The 8,435-nt window shown below is 36.1% G+C and overlaps 1 pseudogene; it reads right to left on the bottom strand.

The window, feature by feature from the left end:
- Positions 1–2,244: 2,244 nt before the first annotated feature.
- Positions 2,245–3,067, bottom strand: LOC124989254 (transcription factor A, mitochondrial-like; annotated as a pseudogene).
- Between the last annotated feature and the right edge of the window lie 5,368 nt (positions 3,068–8,435).

Raw genomic sequence — 8,435 nt, 5'->3', positions numbered from 1 at the left:
GTGTTCAGAACGCCATTGTACCTCTGCCAAGGGTGGTTTCTGGCTGAGTATCAAGGGCAGTTTCACATCTCAGAAAGAGTTCATTGTGGATAACCTGAAGGCATAACCCTAGTAATGTTACCTCCCTCTATGTCAAATAAAAACATCCCCCCATTCCCATGACAGCATGTGGACTCTTCTACCCCACTAACAGACCAGGGAAAATAGTTGTAACCCACCAGCAAAGAGTCTCTTCATTGTGAAGAATGCATAAGAACATTATGCACAAATGCTCCATGCATGAGGCACTAAGTGAATCCCTGTGGAGCATTTTTATAATGAATGGCTATTTCTTATTTACCTTTTGCTCCTTAAGGTTAGGCTATCTATCTCCTTATTCATTTTTACATCTTGGCTCAGATATAAATTTATGCATTTATCTCTCTTCTATTTCTGATAACAATAAAAATAAGTTTATTTACTCTCTTCTAATCCAAATAACCCTTTTTAACTAATGATTATGTACATCTTCTTTTTTCCTTCTTTTTTTTTTTGAACCAGGGATTGAACTCAGAGATGCTTAACAACTGAACCACGTGCCAAGCCCTTTTCATTTTTACTTTTAGACAGGGTCTCACTAGGTTGCTTAGAACCTTGCTAAGTTGTTGAAGTTGGCCTCAAACTTGCCATCCTTGTGTCTCAACCTCCAGAGCTGCTGGCGTTATAGGCATGTGCCACTGCACCCAGCTGATTATGTATATTATGAAATGTTTTCCCCATGATAAACATACTTTGTACCTTCCTCAATATCTATGCCAAACTCTCAAACTTTGCCATAATGGAAATCCTTCTGAGATGAGCTGACAGATCTGACTCCATGAGAATGTTATAGGCCAGACTCTAAGGGAAATGACTAAACAGACTCCATTTTGCTCTGAGACTCCATGTTATGTAGGAAATAAGCTTCTCCCATGGGAACACCCCGCCACTGCACCCATCATCATTTACTTAGTGTGACATGTTTTTACAATACAGAATGACAATTCCTATGTAAAGAAAAATTGCTCTCTTTTGATTCCTATTGCTCCTAAACAATGTACCATGTGAACAGTGATTGTGTGGATGTTAGTAACCATTCTTTAGTTTGTACCTAGGTAAGGGTCATTTTGACCCATTTGCCCCTCTGTTGATGATCTCATGATGTTAATGTGTAATTTTGAATCATAGCAACAGACGCTTATGATTAATGTGATTTTTGGTATAAGAACCCCTACAACCCTATGGTTGGGACTGTTCTCCCAATAGCCATTTTTTGGGGCATTGTGTGATACAGTCAGCCGGCCGGCTTAATAAAGACTCTCAAATTTGGACTTCTCAGTGGTGATCAATCTGTTCTTAAGTTGTGCCCCATAACACTTCCATAAAGATTCTACAGCTTAACACATATTCATTCTGCCATCCCTAAGTTACCTCACTATTCTGTCAGAAGATGCACAATGCTGTTTACAGACCTACATGAATCCTCCCTCAAACATACCTTTTATCTATAGTATGCTCTTTTTCCTTTTTATAAATGAAAAATTAGAATTTTTATTCTATGCAATATAAAATAATATGCATAGATTTCATACATAATTTCTTAGTTTTTACTTTAGGTTAAAGAAAGACAAAGAGAAAAAGGTTTATAAATCTCAGTCCCTTTTATAAAAAGTTACTATTGAAACCAACTGTTATGTACATGAACAACTATCAACTTTGAATAAAATATGAATTATACCAAGGAATTGGAATTTACCTAGATGAGCTTTGGCTGCTTTTTAAAAAATGCATAATTACATCATGGAACACTGTGTCATCTATAATATGTCACAAATTTGAAAAGAAACTCCTGCTTCCATAAGGAAACAATTCTCTTTTCATAATTGTCTTCAAGATATAAAAAAAAAAAAAGAAAAGAAAAAAAAAACTTCACAGACTGGTTTACCTTTATCAAAGGTAAAATGATTCACTGCTCCATTTTGTATGGATTATCTTGATTCTCAGTAGTTCTTAAGCACAAAATAAAATTTTGCATGAACTTTCAACATTTAGGTTGTCAAAATACTAAAACAAAATGTATTCAACTAGCAGAAGTTCATGGGCTAAATAAAAAGGAATTGAATATAAAATGTTCACCAACTTTAGCCTTTCTAATTTCACACAGGTTATTGAGACCTACTTGGTTTGTTGTGCCTAATCACCATGAATACAGCTCCATCTTTTATCTTAACACTCCTCCTCAGTGCCATCTTTTGTTTGGCTCTTCATTTTGCAACATATGAGATCACTTTGTCCAACTTCAATCATTTGTTCTTCCCAAGATTTCATTTAATTATCATAATGAATTTTATCATCTTTAGCAAGTTGAATATATTCTTGTTTTTGAGAACTAGACAGATTTTTCCAAGTTTCATTTACAAATTTCAGCTTTGCCTGCGGTGAACCATCCTTAACTTCTTGGAAGCTTTCAGATACAAAAATGTTATAAGCTGAGTGAGGTCTTTTGGTTTTCCAAGGATTGTTAACTCACTCTTTTTTTTTTTTTTTTTATTAAAGTTTTCTTTCTTAAACGTTTTTGCATGATTTCTTTTTCCAAAGGTATCATTTGACTTGGAGTTAGCTGTTGCTGAATTCTGCTTATCTCTTCTTTGTACGCCTGTCAGTCTGCCTTATAAGCATCTTCATATATTTTTTTCTCTGACTCGGGAAGTTCCTTCCATAGCTCCGCAATTCTTCTGATTAGTTCTAATACTTTCAGATCTGGTTTCTGAGCTTTAAATATGGGTAGCTGTTCTTTAGAAAATCGAAGGTATGAACTCATAGGTTTCTTTGGATAACTACCCAAGGTGGATGAAAACCACTTTGGAAAACACACGAAACTGAAGGGTGAGCGCAGACAATTTCCACAGCTGGAGCCCAGCACTACTCCATACTTTCCCAGGTCCCTCAGCACGCCCCACACTCCCTGGAGGAGCACCAGGCAGCGGTGACGGCCGGCCGACAAGGCAGTGGCCGGGACCAAAACCCCAGGACCCTCTTTGCAAACCATAAGGCCCTCAACAATGACAACTCGCTGCGTCGTAAGAGCCGCCTGGATTTGTTATCATGCCCTCCACTCGGGAGGCACTATGGGAACTCAGTTAACATCGGGACACTGGGAGCGGGACCACTCTTTTTCCCTTGATGAGATTTTCTTATATGCCAGTCACCTAATCCTGTGTTTTTGCAATTATGTCATGTTGTTCTCCACCATTCTAGGTAGCCCTTACATTCATGATGTCCAGTTTTCCTCTCACTTCTCAGTCCTTGACTTTATCATCTTCAGTAATATTTATTCCCCATGTCATCTTAATTAAATTATTCAAATACATATTTGATATAACTTCATTTAATAATAATTTATTTATTTAATAAATTATTTTTACTCAACATATTTCCAGATTTTTAAGATATGCATGGAAACCCCTCTAAGTTCTTTCTGTCAGCATGTCCCCTTCCATCCTTTTGCAACCAGTTTACATTTCTTACATTGTTTCACTGACTGCTTTCAGAATTCAGCCATCCTTCAGTCCTCCCTTTTCCTCATATCTTACATTTGAACATGCAGTAAGTCTATCAGTTCTAGATCCAAATTGTATCTTGAATCTGTTCAGTACCATTTCTACTCACATGCCATCTTGCCATCATCCCCCCATTAGTTTCTGTACAGATGCTTATTGACCAAAAATGGCATTGCATCTTTTATAGAACCCATTGTAAATTGAAAGTAGAAAATGCACTTAGTATACCCATCCTACTGAACATCAAAGCTCAGCAACAGAACACACCAGAGTGTTTACCCTGGTGATCTCAGACCTGAGTGGGAACTGCACCTCCCTGCCACTGTCCAGCATTAAGAGAGAGTATTGTGCTGCATATTGTCAGCCTGAGAAAAGATCAAAATTCAAAATTCAAAATGCCCTTTCTACAAAACTGGTACCGCTTTCAGACCATCATAAAATTGAAAAATCATAAGTTGAATTCTCCTAAGTCAAGATAACTATACTAATTTTTTATGACTTTTGCTTCTTCTATTCTTGCCTTTCCTCCAGTTCATTCTCCAGCCAGGAGCCAGAATTATTTTTAAGTAAATATTTTATTTTGAGAGAATTATAGATTCACATGAAATGGTAAGAAATAACACAAACAGATATTATGTACCCTTTACCCATTTCTCACTAATCATAATATCTTGCAATTGTATTACAGAAAATTGTGACCCAGGATATAGTCATAGTGGTCAAGACAGAATCCGTCTGTCAGTACAAGGATCCTTCCTGCTCTCCTTTAATAACTACGTACACTTTCCTCTTTTGTCTCCTGGCAACCACTAATCTGGTTCACATTTACATAGTTTTGTCATTAAAGGATTGTTATGGTTTAGACATTAGGAGTCCCATTAAAAAACTCATTTGTGAAACAGTGCAGTAGGGTGTGACTGGAAGAGGTGGGTCATTGAGGATGAGCCTTGGGTGTTTATTTTATCTCTGGAGAGTGAAGCTCTCTTTCTCTCTGTCTGCTTCCTAGTGCCAGGTCCTGAGCTGCCCTCCTCCTCCATGATATTTTTCTTCATTTTGGGCCAGAGAAGTGGAGTCAACTATCTATGGACTGAGACCTCTGAACCCATGAGCATCAAAATAAACTTTTCCTTCTCTGATTGTTCTTGTCAGGTCTTTGGTTACAACAGCAGAAAAAAATTGACTAAAACAAGAATGGTATGTAAATGAAATGATACATGTGACCTTTGGGGTTTGGTTTTTTTCACATAGCATACTTCTCTGGAGTCTCTTTCAGGTCATTGCATATATTAACAATTTTTTTAAGGTGACTAATATTCTAAAGTATGACCATTTCATGGTTTTTTGAGCATTCCCCCTTTGAATGGTATCTTGATTGGTTTCACATTTTATATCATGAATAAAAATGATATAAACTTCTGTGTACAGGATTTTACATGAAGGTGAGGCTTTTTGTTTAAACTTATTTTAATTGATGCATTAAAAGAAACATAAAAATGGTATAGTTCATATGGAGATGTCGCTAAAGAAAAGATGTCACCAAAAGATGGTCAAGGAGTTCCCAGAGGGGCAACGTCAACTCGGAACATGTGTAGTCCCTGACATGTGTGCTGGAAAAGAATTTCAGCATATGCTGGACAGAGATACAGACAAATTTACTTAGGAAAGCAGAGAAATATTCAAGAAAGAATGCTGACTACCTCAAGAGAAAAAGAGACACCTTTAGGGTAAAGAAAGGAATACACATTCAAGGGATTATGTGGGCCATCCAGGGAGTGAGAGATGCTCTTGAGGTTCCTGAGCTCTTCTTTTAAAGAAAAATTCATACATTGCTGGTGGTGTTGCAAATTAGTGCAGCCACTCTGGAAAGCAGTGTGGAGATTCCTCAGAAAACTTGGAATGAAACCACCATTTGACCCAGCTATCCCACTCCTTGGCCTATACCCAAAGGACTTAAAATCAGCATACTATAGTGATGCAGTCACATCAATGTTCATAGCTACTCAATTCACAATAGCCAGATTGTGGAACCAACCTAGATGTCCTTCAATTGATGAATGGATAAAGAAACTGTGGTATATATACACAATGGAATATTACTCAGTCATAAAGAATAATAAAATTATGGCATTTGCAGGAAAATGGATGAAATTGGAGAATATCATGCTAAGTGAGATAAGCCAATCTCAAAAAACCAAAGGACGAAAGATCTCGCTGATAAGCAGATAGTGATACATAATAGGGGGTGGAAGAGAAGGAAGAATGGAGGAAGGAGGGACTGTATAGAGGGAAAAGAGGGGTGGGAGGGGTGGGGGAAGGAAAAAAAAAAGCAGAATGAATCAGACATCATTACCGTTTAAGTCATTTTGATGAATTCTGGAAGCCAAGTTTACCTTAGTGTGAGAATAAGAAATGCCTTATAGGGCCCTGTATTGTCTCCAGGAGACCCATCAGAGTCCCACCAGGTTCTCACAGTGAAGAGCCAAGAAAAATCCTGTGTTTCTGGTCAGCAGAGGAAGAAGTATTTTGAAATATTTCCAGTGTTCTCCATTAGAAGGCCAATACTCCAAGAGAAATAACTTTATCTGTGTCTTACCTGACACAGGAGAAAGGAAATTACCCATTCTAGCTCCCTCCTGCCTCCCATAGCACAGGAGAGGTTAAGAAAAGCTTAGGAACACTTGTGAAGATCAAACCTAGGGATATAGGCTCATGTAAAACAGTCAAATTATAGAAATATAGAATGCTTTTCCTCCCACCCACATACCTATCTATTTTATCAACAGGTCTCCAGTATAATAATGGTTAGTTGACGTTGAAAGGACCATGAAGATCAGTCTTTATTTAAGAAGGAATTATTAGGAAAACTTAAACATTCTTCACAAAATCAAGAGGAATTCAAAGCCTCTGGCACCTATGGTAAAACAGCAATAACAACAATAACAAAAACCCTTACATTAAAGGTTTATTTAACTCAGATCCTAACTCAGTATACCATGTACAACTTTTTATAAAAGATTTCAAGGTGAGAGAAATACAATTTGAAGGGACAAAGCAAGCCAGAATCAGATTCAGATATGGCAAAAGTGTTGAAATTGCCCCATCAGTAAATAAAAGTAACTATGATTAATATTTTAAATAAATACTATAAAAATGCAGGCAAGGTGCAAGAATAAATGGATAATATAAATGAAGAGTTGGAAATGCTAAGAAAGAATCAAATGCAAATGCTAGAAATATAGAATACTGTAATACAGATGAAGAATGCTTTGATGGTCTCATGAGTAGAATGGACACAGTCAAGGGAATAATAATCGTGCTTAAAGATTTGTCTACATAAATTTTGCAAACTGAATGCAAAGTGAAAGAAGAGTAGGGGAAAAAGTCACACTATCCAAGGGCTGTGAGATAATATCAAAAAGCATATCATGCATGAATAGAATTCTAGAAGGAGAAGAAAGATATCATGAAGAAAACTGATTATTTAAAGTAATCGTGGCCAAGAATTTCCCCAAAATTACAGATACCAAAGAAAAGATCTTATAATCTCAGAGAACTCCACACAGGATGAATGGGTGCCAGACCTCATCAAATGCCAACTGCACCAATTCAAATGAATATGTAACTTTTTTGGTTTAGCTTGTTAACATGGTGAATTTTGTTAATTGATTTTCAAATGTCGCACTAGCTTACATCCCAGAAGTAAATTATTTTTATATATTTAAACATTCTATATCCTAAGATTGCCTGAAGAGCTTTTAAACAGATATTTATGAGAGATAGTATTCTGTTGTTTTCTTTTACTGTACTCTTTTTCTGTGATTTTTGTAGAAGGGTAATATTTTCTCCATAAAATATATTGAGAGTGGGTTCCTCTATTCTCCTGAACACACTATACAGAATTGGTGTTAATTCTTTCTAGGTTTGGTGAAATTCTCCAGTGAAACTATGAAGATCCACAGATTTCTCTTTTGGGAGTTTTAACGTCACTAATTTCATTTCTGTAAGTTTTAGGACAATATAAAGAATCTATTCCATATCTAATGACTATAATCATTTATATTTTAAAAGTGGTAGCTTCCATCTAATTTGCCATTTTAGGCTGTCATATTTATTATGTAGAATTGTTCATGGCATTTCTTTATTATCCTTTTGGTAGCTAGTGAGTTTTAATGAGACACTCATTTTTATTCTTGATATTATTAACTTGTGTCTTCTTCTTTTTGTTGTTTCTTTGGTGATCTTGCTAGAGTTCTCTAAATCTTACTGACATTTTTTTCAGAGGTAGCTCTTTGATTTATTGATACTCTCTATTGTTTTTCTGGTTTCAACTACATTGATTTCTGCTTTTATTTTGCTCTAAGTTCTTAACTGCAAGTAAGTTACTTCTTAACTGCAAGTTAGATGGCTAATTGAAAACTTCTTCTCTTTTCGGATGTATACATTAAGTACCATAAATTCCTCTTCAGTTCTGCTTTAGTTCTATCACACAAATTTTGTGTGTTAGCTTCATTGCTTTAGGCCTGGGGTGGGGCTAACCATTAGCAATATATGAATATATTTTCAACCAAATGCCCTAAAATCCTTTTTTTGTTGTTGTTTTGCAATTATATCCCCATTTTGCTTGGGAGTGAGTTATTGTTTTTAGTTAGATAAACACTATACTTTTGATTGCCAGTAAGCAGATAAAGCCGTGTTGCAGACTACCCATGATAAATAAGATTTGTTTCCATCTCTCTCTATCCTCCTCCTCCAAATTGATCCTCTTAGGAAACTTAATGACATTTTCTCAAATATTTCTTTTCCTCAAAAGTCGTCCTCAAAATATAGTTATATGCTACATAAAGTTTCTGTCAGTAA

Source organism: Sciurus carolinensis, chromosome 7 (assembly GCF_902686445.1).
Source record: "Sciurus carolinensis chromosome 7, mSciCar1.2, whole genome shotgun sequence".
NCBI lineage: Eukaryota > Metazoa > Chordata > Mammalia > Rodentia > Sciuridae > Sciurus > Sciurus carolinensis.
This window is presented reverse-complemented; position numbering and strand designations above follow the sequence as displayed.